At 49.8% G+C, this 14,321-nt stretch overlaps 1 protein-coding gene across 5 annotated transcripts in view; it reads right to left on the reverse strand.

Moving 5' to 3' along the window:
• Positions 1-14,321, reverse strand: part of EMP2 (epithelial membrane protein 2) — a 49,078-nt gene that overhangs the window by 25,011 nt on the left and 9,746 nt on the right. The window contains exon 1 of one of the 5 annotated variants that reach the window (XM_040230292.1): positions 8,800-8,818. The exons of 3 other annotated variants lie outside the window; for them this stretch is intronic. The gene's annotated coding sequence lies outside the window, so the exon portion shown is untranslated. Of the gene's footprint in view, positions 1-3,846; positions 3,989-8,799; positions 8,819-14,321 lie in introns of those variants that run through there. One more of the 5 variants, XM_040230274.1, reaches the window with a different exon arrangement.

Raw genomic sequence — 14,321 nt, forward strand, 5'->3', positions numbered from 1 at the left:
CTGTGTCTGTGTGTGTGTTTATGTGCCTCTGTGTGTCTCTGTGTCTGCATCTCTGTGTGTGTGCTGCACGTCCAGCACTGGGTGTGGAGAAGGTCCTGCTGCTGACTCCCTGGCCCCCCCATTCCCCCCCAGAAGCACCATCTTATTTGTTGTTTATGGTGGGACATCACCAGCAGGGTCTTTCAGGTGAAGAGAGGCCAAGGGAGCTTCCCCAGGGCGATGTGAGTGTCCCCTCCCCTCCTCTCCTTCACAAAAATGCAAGCCCACCCACCCAGCACGGCCCTGGCTGCTGCAGCTAAAGGAAGCTGCTCTGGCTTCGGTCATGACGTGCAGGGGAGCCAGAGGGTGGCGGCTTCCCCCGGGGTGAGAACATGCTGTGAGAGGACCACTTGTCCACTTGATTCCAACCCCGCCCTCAGGGGTTCTTCCTACCATTTACGCCACGGCCCATTCTCAGCTGAGTTGCAGCCTTTTCCCAGAATTGTAAGCAAAAGGACAGTCCTGAGGTCTAGAACTTTGCAAAACAGACCCGCAATGTTTGGTGTCTGAGGGCCCCCAGCCCAGCAGGGCTCCGCCCACAGCTCCCGCCCACCAGGCCAGGGAAGGCCACGCGGCCAGGGGCACCCCCGGGCCCACTCTGAAGCTGGCGGTTCCCCCCCAGGCTGGCTGGAACCCAGCACCCACAGCCCAGCTCCCCTGGCACTCAGAGGGGATGGCGGCTTTGGCCTGTTTTCAGGAAGGCAGAGGTCAGCTCAGCCTCCTGTCCTCGTATCTGGACACCAGCCAGCCTGGAATCACCAGGCGTCCGAGATGACCTGGGGATGGCGGAAGCCCTTTGTGCCCGGGCGGCCCCACTTTGTGCTCACTGTGGTTGGGGTTTCTGGGCACAAAGCCAACGCTTGGCTCTGTCCAAATATGGCGACAGGCCGAGGACATTGGGATTTGGCAGTGCTCCAGGGCAGAAGCCACTGAGGATGGTTCTATCTGTGCAGGCCTGAGCCTTTCAATCCACTGGAATAATGATAACCACGGCATTGACAATAACGATAGCCGATATTTATTGCCTGGAATGTGACAGGCACTGTTCTAAGCTCATTCTGTGCATTAACTTAGGCATTCTTCACAAAAACTGCTATGATATAGGTGCTATAGTTAGGTAAAGAAACTAAGGCTCAGAGAGGTTAAGCACCTCCTAGAAGATTACAAAGCTAGCAGAGGCTGGAGCTGGGATCTGAAGACAGGCAATCTGGCATCAGAGAAACCCTAAGTCTTGCCCACCCTAAATCTGAATTTCTTTTCCCTTTTGGGATCCAGGTAGCCTCGGGCCTGATCAAGAGATCGGTCTAAAGTCCTGGGTCCACACGTGGCTTTGGAGGCTGGTCATCACTATCTGCCCTCACTCTGGGACACGCTTTGTGACACACACTGGGGACACGGGAAGCAGAGCACAAAGTCACTCATGAGTCCTCCAGGCTGAAAGCACTTCTCTTCACTGCACACGGGATAAATACCTGTCAGTGAAGTGACAGCTCCGTCAAAAGGATGGGCAAGGACTAGGATCCACTTTGCAGGCAAAAAGTCAAGTTGAGGGCTTTGTCCCCATCATCCAGTTAGCAGGTGGCGGAGTCAGGGCTCAAACCCCAGCCTTCAGATCACTAGCCTGTCACCCATTTTGGGGGGGAGGTTGTCTTCTTTTCTGATCAGGGATTGAATCCCAGGTCCCTGGCAGTGAAGTATGAAGTCCTAACCCCTGGACTGCCAGGGAATTCCCCCATTGTTTATTTTTTAATTTATGTATTTTTAATTGAGGGATAATTGCTTTACAGTATTGTGTTGGTTTCTGCTATATATCAACATGAATCAGCAGTAGGCGCTCTATTGTTTTTAAAAGGAGCAGTTAATCAGGCAACCAGCATTCACGAATTCCCAGGTCCTGGTGACACAGGGGTGAGAAAGGCAGGCTCCACAGCTCCTGGGAGCTGCCTAGTACATAAAGAACGGGACATATAAACAAATAAGCACAAGGTGATGACCTGTGTGCTATGAGAACACAGAGGAAGGGGTGACTAGCCCCGTGTTAGGGTGGGGGCAGCATCTGAGGCTTCATGGAAGAAGTGACAACTGGGCTGGGTCTCAGAGGCTGGGCGGCTTGCCAGGCAGAGCCATGGGGACAGGGTGTTGCAGGCAAAAGGAACAGGATGCTCTGAGGCACAGAAGTATCACCAGAGTGAGCCTGAGAAGAGCTGGGCAGGGCCCCGGGGCTGAGCCAGAACTCCACGCTGGGTGAGAAGCTCGATGGGGCTTGGAAGTTTGAGTGTTACCCTAGAGGCAGTGGGGAGATGGGGTAGGCTTTGAAGTAGGAAAGGAATAAGACTTATCTCTAGAGGAAAAACATTCCACCATCAGAAGGATGGGTGAGGAGGAGGAGAATTGGGGAAGCTGCTGGAGAAGCCCCAGTGAGAAAAGGACAGGGTCCTTGCCTACACTGCTATATGTAAAATGGATAACCAACAAGGACCTACTGTATGTTGTTTAATCCCTAAGTCGTGTCTGACTCTTTGCAACCCATGGACTTTAGCCTAACCAGGCTCCTCTATCCATGAGATTTCCCAGGCAAAAATACTGGAGTGGGTTGCTATTTCCTTCTCCAGGGGATCTTCCCGACCCAGAGATCAAAGTCGGGTCTCCTGCATTGCAGGCAGACTCTTTACTGTCTGAGCCACCAGGGAAGTCCTGCAGGGAACTCTGTTCAATGTTATGTGGCAGCCTAGATGGGAGGGGAGCTTGGGGGAGAATGGATACACGTGTATGCATGGCTGAGTCCCTTCGTTGTTCACCTAAATCTATCTTAACACTGTACCCCAATATAAAATTAAACGTTTTTAAAAATTAATTTATTAAATTAAAAAGGAAAGGGAGAGGGTCCAGATAAAGATAAAAACGTGATGGGTGGTGGGTCAGGCAAAGGATTCTGGGGGCTCAGAGTAGATGCTGGCTCTGCTAATGTCCTTGGCTCAGAGCAGGAGGAGCAGTTTGAAGGATGAGGGGAACAGGTCATTGGTGGTAGAAATGTCCAATTACCAGCCGTGGAGATGCTCCTGGGACAGTTGAAAATATGGGTAGCACCGTCACCCACAGGAAAATGGGAGCTGGGAAAAGAAATCCCCGCGGTGTGGGCTGGATGGGAGACACAGCCACTAGTAACTGTGGAACAGCATCAGGGAGGAAGGGCTGGGAGAGGGGAGGGGACGGGGAAACCGAGAGCAGAGGGTGGGGCCCCAAAGCCAAGAGTAGGAAAAAGGCATTAGGGTGGAAAGTCAGCTCGCTGGCAAACTTGTAACCATTTTAGTGACCTGAACTAAAGCCCTTCTTTATTTTCCTCCTCGTTGTCATCCGGGGGTTAACTGTCTCCCCGCCACCATGGCAGGGACCCAGCAGATTCTGCAGGTCAGTGTTCTCAGCACTTAGAACAGTGCCTCGGTTATAGATGGCGCTCAATAAATGTGCTGAAGGAGGGAAGGAAGAAGGCAGGAAAGGAGGGGAGAGAGGAGCCAGATTTCAAGGGGCTGTGCTAAGAAGCCCCTTGTGTAATTTACAATTACAAACATTGTAAATCAACTACACTTCAACCGAAAAAAACATACTGAAAAATAAGTAAATAAAGAAGTGGAGCCAGACTTTTCCTTCCTGTTTGGCCATACAAGAAGAAAGAAGTATTTATCAAGGCTCTGGAGTCCCTTCACAAAGAGAAAACTCCAGGCCCAGATGGCTTCACTGGTGAATTCTGTCAAACATTTAAGGAAGAATAATACCTGGTGGTATTATTATAATACCTGGTGGACTTACCTGGTGGCCCAGTGGTAAAGAATCTGCCTGCCAATGCAGGAGATACGGGTTCGATCCCTCGGACGGGAAGATCTCTTGAAGAAGGAAATGGCAACCCACTCCAGTATTCTTGCCTGAGAAATCCCATGGACAGAGGACCCTGGAGGGCTACAGTCCATGGGATTGCAAAGAGTCAGGCACGACTTAGCGACTAAATGTCAACAACATCAATACCAACTCTACACACACATTCCAAAAAAATCTAAGAGGAGGGAATGGCTCCCAATTCATCCTATGAGGCCTGCAGAGATCATCCTGATCCTCAAACCAGGCAACACATTCCACAACAGGAAAAATACAGACCAATATTTCTCATGTTCATATGTGAAAAAGGTTTTAACAAAATGTTATTAGCAAATCGAATCCTCCTATTAAGAAGTGGAATCTCTATTTCCCCACCCACTGAACCTGGGTGATTTCTTTTATCAACAGAAGGCAGCAAAAGGGCCAGCTCTGAGGCCAGGACTCAAGAGGCCTCATGTACCTCCTGTCTCGGCTACCACAGGAGCAAGCCCAGCCTGGCCTGATGGATGGTAGGAGACTGCATGGAGCAGAGATGAGCTCTTCTCCAGCAAGGGGCACCCAAGACCAGCCAGCTCCTAGCTGAGCCCCCAGCTGGCCACAGAGATGGAGAGAGCCCCACAGAGCCGACCCAGTACTGCCCACCTGCAGAATCGTGAACTAAATAAATGTTTTCTCTTTTAAGACATTATGGCCTCCGAGATATTACAGGCTCAGTTCCAGACCACCTCAATAAAGCAAATACTGCAGTAAAGTGAATCATGTGATTTTTTTTTTTGTTTCCCAGTGCACATAAAAGTTATATGGGACTTCCCTGGTGGTCCACAGGTTAAGAATCTGCCTACTAAGGCAGGGGACAGAGGTTTGATCCCTGGTCAGTAAACTAACATCCCACGTGTTTCAGGGCAACTAAGCCCGTACACCACGACCACTGAGCATGTACTCAGGAGCCCGTGTTCTGAAATAAGAGAAGTCATTGCGATGGGAAGCCCATGTGCACCGCAGTTTGAGAGCAGTCCCTGCTTGCCACAGCTAAAGAAAGCCGGTGAAAGCCTGTGGGCAGGAACAAAGACCCAGCGCAGCCAAAATAAATACGTATTAAAAAACAAAAAGTGTTTTAAAAAGCTATGTTTATACTACATTGTAGTTTATTAAGTGTGCCATAGCATTATGCCTAAAAGAAAAACAATGCAGACGCCTTAATTTTAAAACACTCTACTACAGAAGTTGTTGACCATTATCTGAAGTGAGGTTGCTCAGTCGTGTGTACCTCCTTGCAATCCCATGGACTATAGGCTACCAGGCTCCTCTGTCCGTGGAATTTTCCAGGCAAGAGTACTAGAGTGGGTTGCCATTTCCTTCTCCAGGGTATCTTCCTGACCCAGGGATCAAACCCGGGTCTCCTGCATTGCAGGCAGAACCACCAGGGAAGCACCCATTATCTGAGACTAGCAAATCGTGGTCGTAACATCAAAGATCACAGATCACATAACAAATATAGTAACAGTGAAAAAGTTTGAAATATTGAGAGAATTATCAAAATGTGACACACGCAAAGTGGGCAAACCCTGTTGGGAAAATGGTGTTGACAGACTTGTTCAACGTGGGGTGGCCACAAACCTTTAATTTGTACAAAAACACAGAATCTGCAAAGTGCAGTCAAGTGAAGGGCAATGAATTGGGATGTGCCTGTACATTTCAGGATGGTTTGTTACACAGCAAGAGCAAACTGATACAAGAGAAACACTATGTTCTTAGATTCAGGGTTCCTCAAAGACAGAAACCACGCCTTACTTATCCCCAGTGCCCAAAGTTACTCAGCAAACACTTGGTGAGTGTCTGCTAATTTGCACAGCTTTGGCAGAAGAGCTAATAACCACCATTCTGCCAATGACTGCTGTCTGACCCCATCAATTAAAGGGCTCCCTGTTGGCTGCTGTCATCCAAGGAGCTCCCTATAATTATGCCACCCAACACACCCTCATCCCAGCTCAGAGCAGCTGGGACCTGTAGGCACACAATATGTCATTTGGATTAAGTGGCTGAGGTGAGGCAAGTGTCAGACTCGGGGTGCTTGTCATCCTCACAGCCATCAGGTTAGGGATGTTCTTCCCTTCATAGAGCATCTTGTGTTAGTGACTTCCAAGTAACCCCCAGGAGATCGGTGGTGCTCACTTTAACAGCTTTTCCATCTTTCCTAAACTGTCATTTAAAACTGGGTGAATTCTGCCAGCAAGTTAGGGACTGGGAATCAATGCCTACAGCTTGGCCAGACCCAGGGAGCCCCAGGACCAGAAAGCCAGGCCTCTACCTCCAGGTAAGTTAACACACGAAGGGGACAAAGGGGAGAAGATGAGCAGGAAGTAATATGTGCAAAACACAGAAGAGCATAAACAGAGCCAGACTGGACCGAAGTCCAGCAGCCTAACAACCTGGTGCCTCAGTTTTCTCATCTGTACAATGGGAATGACCATGATACGCCCACCTCCTAGGACCACCGGGAGATAATAGACTGAAAGTGCTTAGAACAGCATCTGGCACCCAACGAGTGCTACGTACAGGCACCGATCACAGCCACCACCATGGCCAAGGAGTTCCTAGAACAGCCACCCCCAGACCTTTCCCGTCCCGAGTCAGCATCCTCCCCTCATCCGCTGCCATTCTCGGGGGGCAGTCACCCAGGGGAAATAAACCGCCCAGCTGTCTCCAGCAGGGAAGAAGTACAAACAGACAACAGGCAGCTCAAGCCGTGTGGACAGGTAGGGGCTCCTCAGGCACTGTCCTCACTTGCTTGTGTCAATGTCCCCCCAAACCTGTCATTCCTGCACCACGTGCAGCGTCTCTGGTGTATCTGTGTACCACCTGTGTTACTAGCAGCCTGCTCACTTTTTAAACTTACCTCTTTACAAAAGGAAACCTTATATCACAACCAAAATGGAAAGGTGGCAGTCAATGGGGAGGAAAGAAATATACAATGAAAACAGAACGTTACTCAGTTCCAGCGAGAAACTGTTGCTGCTCAAAAATTCTGAGTCCAAGGCTCGCTTTCTCTTTCTTTGCTGAAGCAACAGGACATCCCATGTGTTTGGGAAGTTCTATTAAAGACATGATAGCACAAAACTGAGGTTTCCTCCTTGGAGGGTTGGGAGGGAATTTAAAAAGGAATGATTTTAAAAGGGCTTCGGGAGACCTGGGTTTGATCCCTGGGTCAAGAAGATCCCTGGGTCAAGAAGATCCCTGGAGTGGCATAGCAACCCACTCCAGTATTCTTGCCTGGAGAATCCCCACGGGCAGAGAAGCCTGGTGGGCTACAGTCCATGGGGTTGCAAAGAGTTGGACATGACTGAGTGACTAAGCACAACACAGCACTATCTTATTTAATGCTGTGTGTCTAGTCCACCTGCAGCGTCTGTGATGGCTAGTTTTCTGTGTCAGTTTGGCTGGGCCACAGGGTTTCTGTGAGGGTGTTTCTGGATGAGATGAGCATTTAAATCAGTGGGCTCTGAGCAAAGCAGATTGCCCTCCATAATGTGGGTGGGCCTCATCTGATCAGTTGAAGGTTCAAATAGAACAAAACACTTATGTCCACTACCACCACCACCCCCAGCACCCTTTGGAGCTGAACTGAAGCATCAGCTTTCCCCTGAGTGCCCAGCCTGCCAGCCTACCCCACTGCTCTTGGACTTGCAGCACCTTACTCCAGTACTCTTGCCTGGAAAGCCCCTGGATGGAGGAGCCTGGAAGGCTGCAGTCCATGGGGTCGCTGAGGGTCAGACATAACTGAGCGACTTCACTTTCACTTTTCACTTTTGGAGAAGGAAATGGCAACCCACTCCAGTACTCTTGCCTGGAGAATCCCAGGGACGGGGGAGCCTGGTGGGCTGCCATCTATGGGGTCGCACAGAGTCGGACACGACTGAAGTGACTTAGCAGCAGCAGCCTTCATAACTGCATAAGCCAATTCCTTAAAAATACACCTCTCTCCATATGGAGAGAAGTGTATACACACACATATACAGTTGTTGTTGTTGTGCAGTCACTAAGTCATGTCCAGCTCTTTGCAACCCCGTGTACACCAGGCTTCCCTGCCTTTCACTATCTCCTGAAGTTTGCTCAAATTCATGTCCACTGAGTCAGTGATGCTATCTCACCATCGCATCCTCTGCCACACAAATGTATACACATTCTGTTGGCTCTGTTTCTTGGAGAACCCTGACTAAAATAGCAGCTCTCCTTTGGGATACCTATGCAGCCCATACAGACTCACTAACCTGAGAGCTGGCAGGCCATGTCCTTTAATTAGGTCAGGGAACCTGGTCAGGGAACTAGATCCCACAAGCCATGTGGTGGCCACACACACACAAAACCAGGGTGTGACGCAGCCATTAAATGGAATACTACTTAGCAATGAAAAAGGAACAAAAGGAAGGGATGCCCTCTGTTAAACATCCAAGATCGGGACAGATGCTGAGCCAGCTGGGGAGTGATCCCCATGAACTTGGAATCACCCTGTAACATATCCCCACCAGCATGCCCCAGGGTATGGGGCGGAACTGTGAGATTGCCTGGCTGGAAAGAAAGGCAGCCCCCCCAGACCTCTTGCCCATCCAGCTGGGCCACCTCTGATGATCTCCATCTGCAGCTATGACAACCATCCAGCCGTGGAATTGGGAAGAGGACCCCACACAATGAGAATCGCAGACTCATGCAGTCTCAGCTAAGGGTGCTGTGTGATCATACAGAATCGCCCCTGCCCCAGCCTCTGCCTGGATTATTTTTATAGCAACCCGTCTCCATGTGTATGAGCCCCAGGACTGGAAACCTCACCACTTCCTGACACAGCACCTGAGAACTGAGCTCTAAACATTAGAAGAACTTCAGTCATCAGCTTACCTCCTTCCTGAGTACCACTGTAAGATTTTACTCCATATTTGTCATGAAATAAATCCCTGTAAGAGAAATACATGTATTTCAAGAAGAAATCTTCTGGCTCCCTGGGAATGGAAAATCAGCATGACCTGCCATATCGAATGATTGAGAAAATTAATAGCCACCCCCACTAAAAAAATTTCACATGTTCTGGTTCAATGTTGTTGTTCTCCAAAAGGCTGTGTGGAGACCTGCTCTGTCTGTCTGGTTAAAGGAGGAAAACTAGAATCGAAGAAGCATCTTCCGCCTGATGGAATCCCTGGTGGCCCAGTGGTTGAGGCTCCACACTTTCACTGCAGCAGAGCCAGGTTCAGTCCCTGGTCAGGGAACTAGATTCTGCAAGCGTGTGTCATGACCACACACACACACACACACACACACAAAGCCAGAGTGTGACATGGCCATAAAATGGAACGTAACTCAGCAATGAAAAAGGAACAAAAGGAACTACAAGTAGGTACCACATGTACATCATGGATGATTCACAAAACCTTATGCTGAGTCAAAGAAGCCAGACACAAAGAGTGCATACTGCCTGTGATATGGTGACTAATAAAAAGAAATATAGCTTTAAAAAAAGAAAGAAGGAAAATTACAGTCAGAGAGGCATGTTCCCCTTGATGGACTCAGAAGAGCCGAAAGACAACTGAAGAGAGAACCACCTTGTCACTGAGTGACTTCCCTTTTGGCTCAGACGGTGAAGAACCTGTCTGTAATGCAGGAGACCCGGGTTCCATCCCCGGATTGGGAAAATCCCCTGGAGAAGGGAATGGCAACACACTGCAGTATTCAAGCCTGGAGAATTCCTGCCAGACAAAGGAGCCTGGCAGGCTACAGTCCATGGGGGTCACAAAGAGTCAGACACAACGGAGAGACCAACACACTACAAGATGTGAAACCAGCAGCACCTAGAATCAGTCCAGGGTCCTGCAGAAAACAACGCTATGGAGGGCTCTTCCTTCCATGGTTTCCAGTTCTCGCAGGTGGTCCCCATGTGCCCTTCCTTCCTCCCCGCCATCCCCCCGTCTACTCAGCTGGGCCCAGCCCAGCCCAGAACCTTTGGTGGGCCCTTGCTTAAACCAAGGAGGCTGGCCCCGTGCAACCTGCTCTACACCTCTAGGAATTCCACCAGTGGAAGTTTCTCAGGAGCCAGGACCAGGCTGGGCATGGAATTAAAACTTGAGAAAGCAGAGGAACTTCATCCAGTGCTGCTGGGAGTGTAAAATGCTGCAGCCACTGTGGGAAAGTCTAGCTGGTCCTCAAACAATTAAACACAGAGTTACCGTCTGTGTACATGTCTCAGTCGTGTCCAAGTCTTTATGACCCCATGGACGGCAGCCCGCCAGGCTCCTCTGTCCATGGCATTTTCCAGGCAAGAACACTGGAGTGGGTTGCCATTACCTCCTCCAGGGGATCTCCCAGGGGATCGAACCTGCGTCTTTTGTGTCTCCTCCATTAGCAGGTGGATTCTTTACCACTTCACCACCTGGTTAGCGTAGCACCCAGCAATTCCACTCCTGGGGAGTACCCCAGGGAAATGAAAACAGTAGCACAGACAATTATACTCACTATTTTGTGATAGTGATACGTGCTCAGTCGTGTCTGACTCTTTGCGACCCCATAGACTGTAGCCCGCCAGGCTCCTTTGGCCAGGGAATTTTCCAGGCAAGAATACTGTGGGTTGCCATTTCCTCCGCCAGAGAATCTTCCTGACCCAGGGATCAAACCCGAGTCTTTCACATCTCCTGCATCAGCAGGCAGATTCTTTACAACTGAGCCACCAGGGAAGCCCCTTCAATGTGTATTATACTGTAAAGGGAAAGTCAGTATCACTTGCCAAGTGACTGACATTTTAGTAATACATGAAAAAAAAAAAAAGAGTGTATTACAGTTTGTAACATTGCCTGTATGCTACAGAAGTCATCTCCAAACGCCTGTGGGTGTGCAGACCGCACTCTGGGAGGGCCGATGATTAAGCCTCTTTCGGGCTCTGGCCTAGAAGAATGTGACCCCATGTCACGCTGACATAGAGGGATGCTGACTGTGCCACTTGGGCCGGAACCAACTGCGGCAGGTGGGGAGGGGAGCAGCTGCCCTCAGCCCTTCCCCACGCTGCCCGTCTCCACCCCTGCAGCCTCCTGCCTGCTTCTCATCCAAGGCAGGGGACCTCGCTTCTGCCACTCCTCCCAGGGGTGGGCTGAAAAGCAGGAAAACCAGGGACTCCTCGGGGGATGCCCTCCCTCAGCTATTCACACAGCAGAGACTTACTGAGTGCCTACTGCACCCTTCCCAGGTGGCTCAGTGGTAAAGAACACGCCTGCCAGTGCAGGAGACACAAGAGATGTGGGTTCAATCCCTGAGCGGGGAAGATCCCCTGGGGGAGGAAACGGCAAGCCACTCCAGTATTCTTGACTAGAGAATCCCATGGACAGAGGACCCTGGCGGGCTACAGCTCAGGGGCTCGAAAAGCATCAAATACAACTGAGCACGGACTGCATACTTAGCTCTGTGCTAGAGGGTGCTGGAGAAACCCCTGGGAACTCAAAAGAGCTGGTCCCTCAAACGAAGACCGTCGGAAGTAATGGAAGTGATCACCGCTTAGAAAGAGGATTCCTTCTCCATTCCACACACACATCTGAAACACAGGAATCAAGATGGCTTTGCCCAGGGCAGAGGTGGGGGTGAGTTCTGCTCTCTGTGACCAGGCTGTTAAAGGCAGAGGACCCTCATGTGGTCCAGGACCCTCAGGACTGAGAAAGTTGACTTGAGAGGAAGAACATAGGCCTCTAAGACATCCATCAACACGTCGGCAGCAAAGACACTTTCTTGGCCCAAAGGACCAGGGATTTTTTCAAGAGGACTCAGATGTCTGTTAAAAAGAGGGATGTGATGGGACCCAACCAACCATCCAATGGAACAGGGTCTGCAGAGTCCGAGAGTTTGTTGTTGTTCAGTTGTTAAGTCAAGTCCGACTCTTCGCGACCCCTATGGATCGTAGCCCACCAGCCTCCTCTGTCCATGGGATTTCCCAGCCAAGAATACTGGAGTGGGTTGCCATTTCCTTCTTCAGGGCATCTTCCCAACCCAGGGACTGAACCCTCCTCCTCTGCATTGACAGGAGAATTCTTTACCCCTGAGCCACCTGAGAAGCTCCCAGGATCTACAAGACTAGGATTCAAATCCTAACGCAAAATTCTTAAGACTCCGTTTCATCTATTGGGCAGAGATAATGATACTCCTAACCCCAGAGGGTTGTTATTCATTATAAATGAGATAGAGCCTGTAAAGCAAGTGGCCCAAACTGCTTTGCACCCTGTAAATGCTATGGCAAATTACTGCTGTTAACACTGGCAAAATGTAAGTCATTTTCTCCTATTGTCAAACACCAGCCTACAGCACAGTTCCAGACCCTTTGTGTGTCTCTCTGAATTCTCTTCAAAGCCCCAGACTGCCATTCCGAACGGTCTCCTGGACACCCTCCCAGGGATCTCATCATGGCCTTATTGTAGGTGTGCACTGAATCATGTCCCACTGTACGACCCCATGGACTGCAGCCCACCAGGATCTTCTGTCCACGGAATTCTCCAGGCAAGAATACTGGAGTGGGCTGCCATTTCCCACTCCAGAGGATCTTCCCAACCCAGGGATCAAACCCGAGTCTCTTTCATCTCCCACATTGCAGGTGGATTCTTAACACACCCTAAATGTACCACATTACCCCCTCCCCAAACTACGACTTGTCTGTTAACAGCATCCAGACGGAAAACCATCACGGCCAGGAGAGGTACACAAAGGGACGTTTCCAGGGGCACGTTCCATGGAGGCTGAATGGCACATGTCCTGGCTACCTTGCCATTGAATTGCCACACAGTCCCCACCTAGTCTGTCTACCACTGCCCCTCTACCTCTAAAAGCTCCCCACTCCAAACCTGCAAAACTCACACTGCTTACCGAATTCAGGGAAGACTATTTCATTATTCCTGAACTTCACGGATACATATTAGGGCTTCCTAGGTGGCTCAGACAGTAAAGAACCGCCTGCAATGCTGGAGACCCAGGTTCCACCCCTGGGTCAGGAAGATTCCCTGGAAAAGGGAATGGCTACCCACTCCAGGACTCTTGCCTGGGAATTCCCATGGACAGAGGAGCCTGGCAGGCTCCGGTCCATGGGGTCGACAAAGAGTCAGTCACGACTTAGCAACTGCCCCACCACCACCACAACCACCACACTTACATAACTCTTGAATATATTTTCTCAGAAACAAACAAGACTGGAGTCCCACAGTCCATTCCTTCCTCTCCCCATCCCCACGGGTAGCCACACTGATTGATTCTGATATGTCCTTCCAGTCACTTTCCTTGCATACATGTAACACATATGAGGCCACAGGAACACTGTTTCAGTTTGCTTTTATGTAAATAACCTGTTTTCCCATATATACCTTTGTTACTTATCAACCTTTCTACATTGGTACACAGAGATGAACCTCCAAGTTTTTTCTCTGAGATCTAAATTTTTAAACAATTTTGATTGAGAATATAATTGATGTACAATATGTTAGTTTCAGGTGTGCTACATTGTGATTTGACATTTGCACACATTATGAAATAGCCATCATGATAAGTCTAATAGCTAAATACATTATATCCCCGTGGCTTATTTACTTAATAACTGGAGGTCTGTGCCTCTTAATCCCCTCCACCTATTTTAACCCTCCCACCCCCCTTGCATCTTTTCTTTTTTTAATTTTTATTTTTATGCTTTTTGGCCACTCTGCATGTGGGATCTTAGTTCCCCAACCAGGGACAGAATCCTGTATTAGGAGTGCAAGCCTCAACCACTGCACTGCCAAGGGAAGATCCTGAGTTTTGCTCTTCAACTTCTGTAAAGCGTTAGTTGCTCAGTCTTGTCCGACCCTGTGACCCATGCCCTCCTCCAGGGGATCTTCCCGACCCAGGGACTGAACCCAGGTCTCCTGCACTGGAGGCAGATTCTTTAGCATGTGAGCCACAGGGAAGCCCCAACTTCTGTAAAATACTCCCTAATGTGACCAATGGGTATCTAGTTGCTTCTAGGATACTTCCACTTTTTCCCTTTCACTCTTTTTTCCTCCCAGGGTTGCAGTGTGAACATCATCACTCCTGCCTCCCCAACCAGGTTCATTGGGATGTGCAGGGAAGCCCCCTTCGTCTACACCATCCAGCTCGGCCCCCAGGCCTGCCCTCCTCTCCTGTGCCGTGCACTGCAAGATAACGAGACATGTGCATCCGCCCAAGCAAGACCTCTGCCTGCACCCGCTACCTTTTCTCTCCCTCCTTTCTGCAAACCCGGAGCCATCACTGCCCAGGGGATTTCTAGGGACTCTTCCAAGCCCATCTCCAGTCCGACAGGCTTAAGGAAACTTGTACACCATGACATGGGCTTCCCTGAAACCCCATCTCGTGACTCCGCTCCTCGCACATACATGCTTGTACCCACCATCTTC

The sequence above is a fragment of the Oryx dammah genome, unplaced genomic scaffold (assembly GCF_014754425.2).
Source record: "Oryx dammah isolate SB20612 unplaced genomic scaffold, SCBI_Odam_1.1 HiC_scaffold_2, whole genome shotgun sequence".
NCBI classification, from domain to species: domain Eukaryota; kingdom Metazoa; phylum Chordata; class Mammalia; order Artiodactyla; family Bovidae; genus Oryx; species Oryx dammah.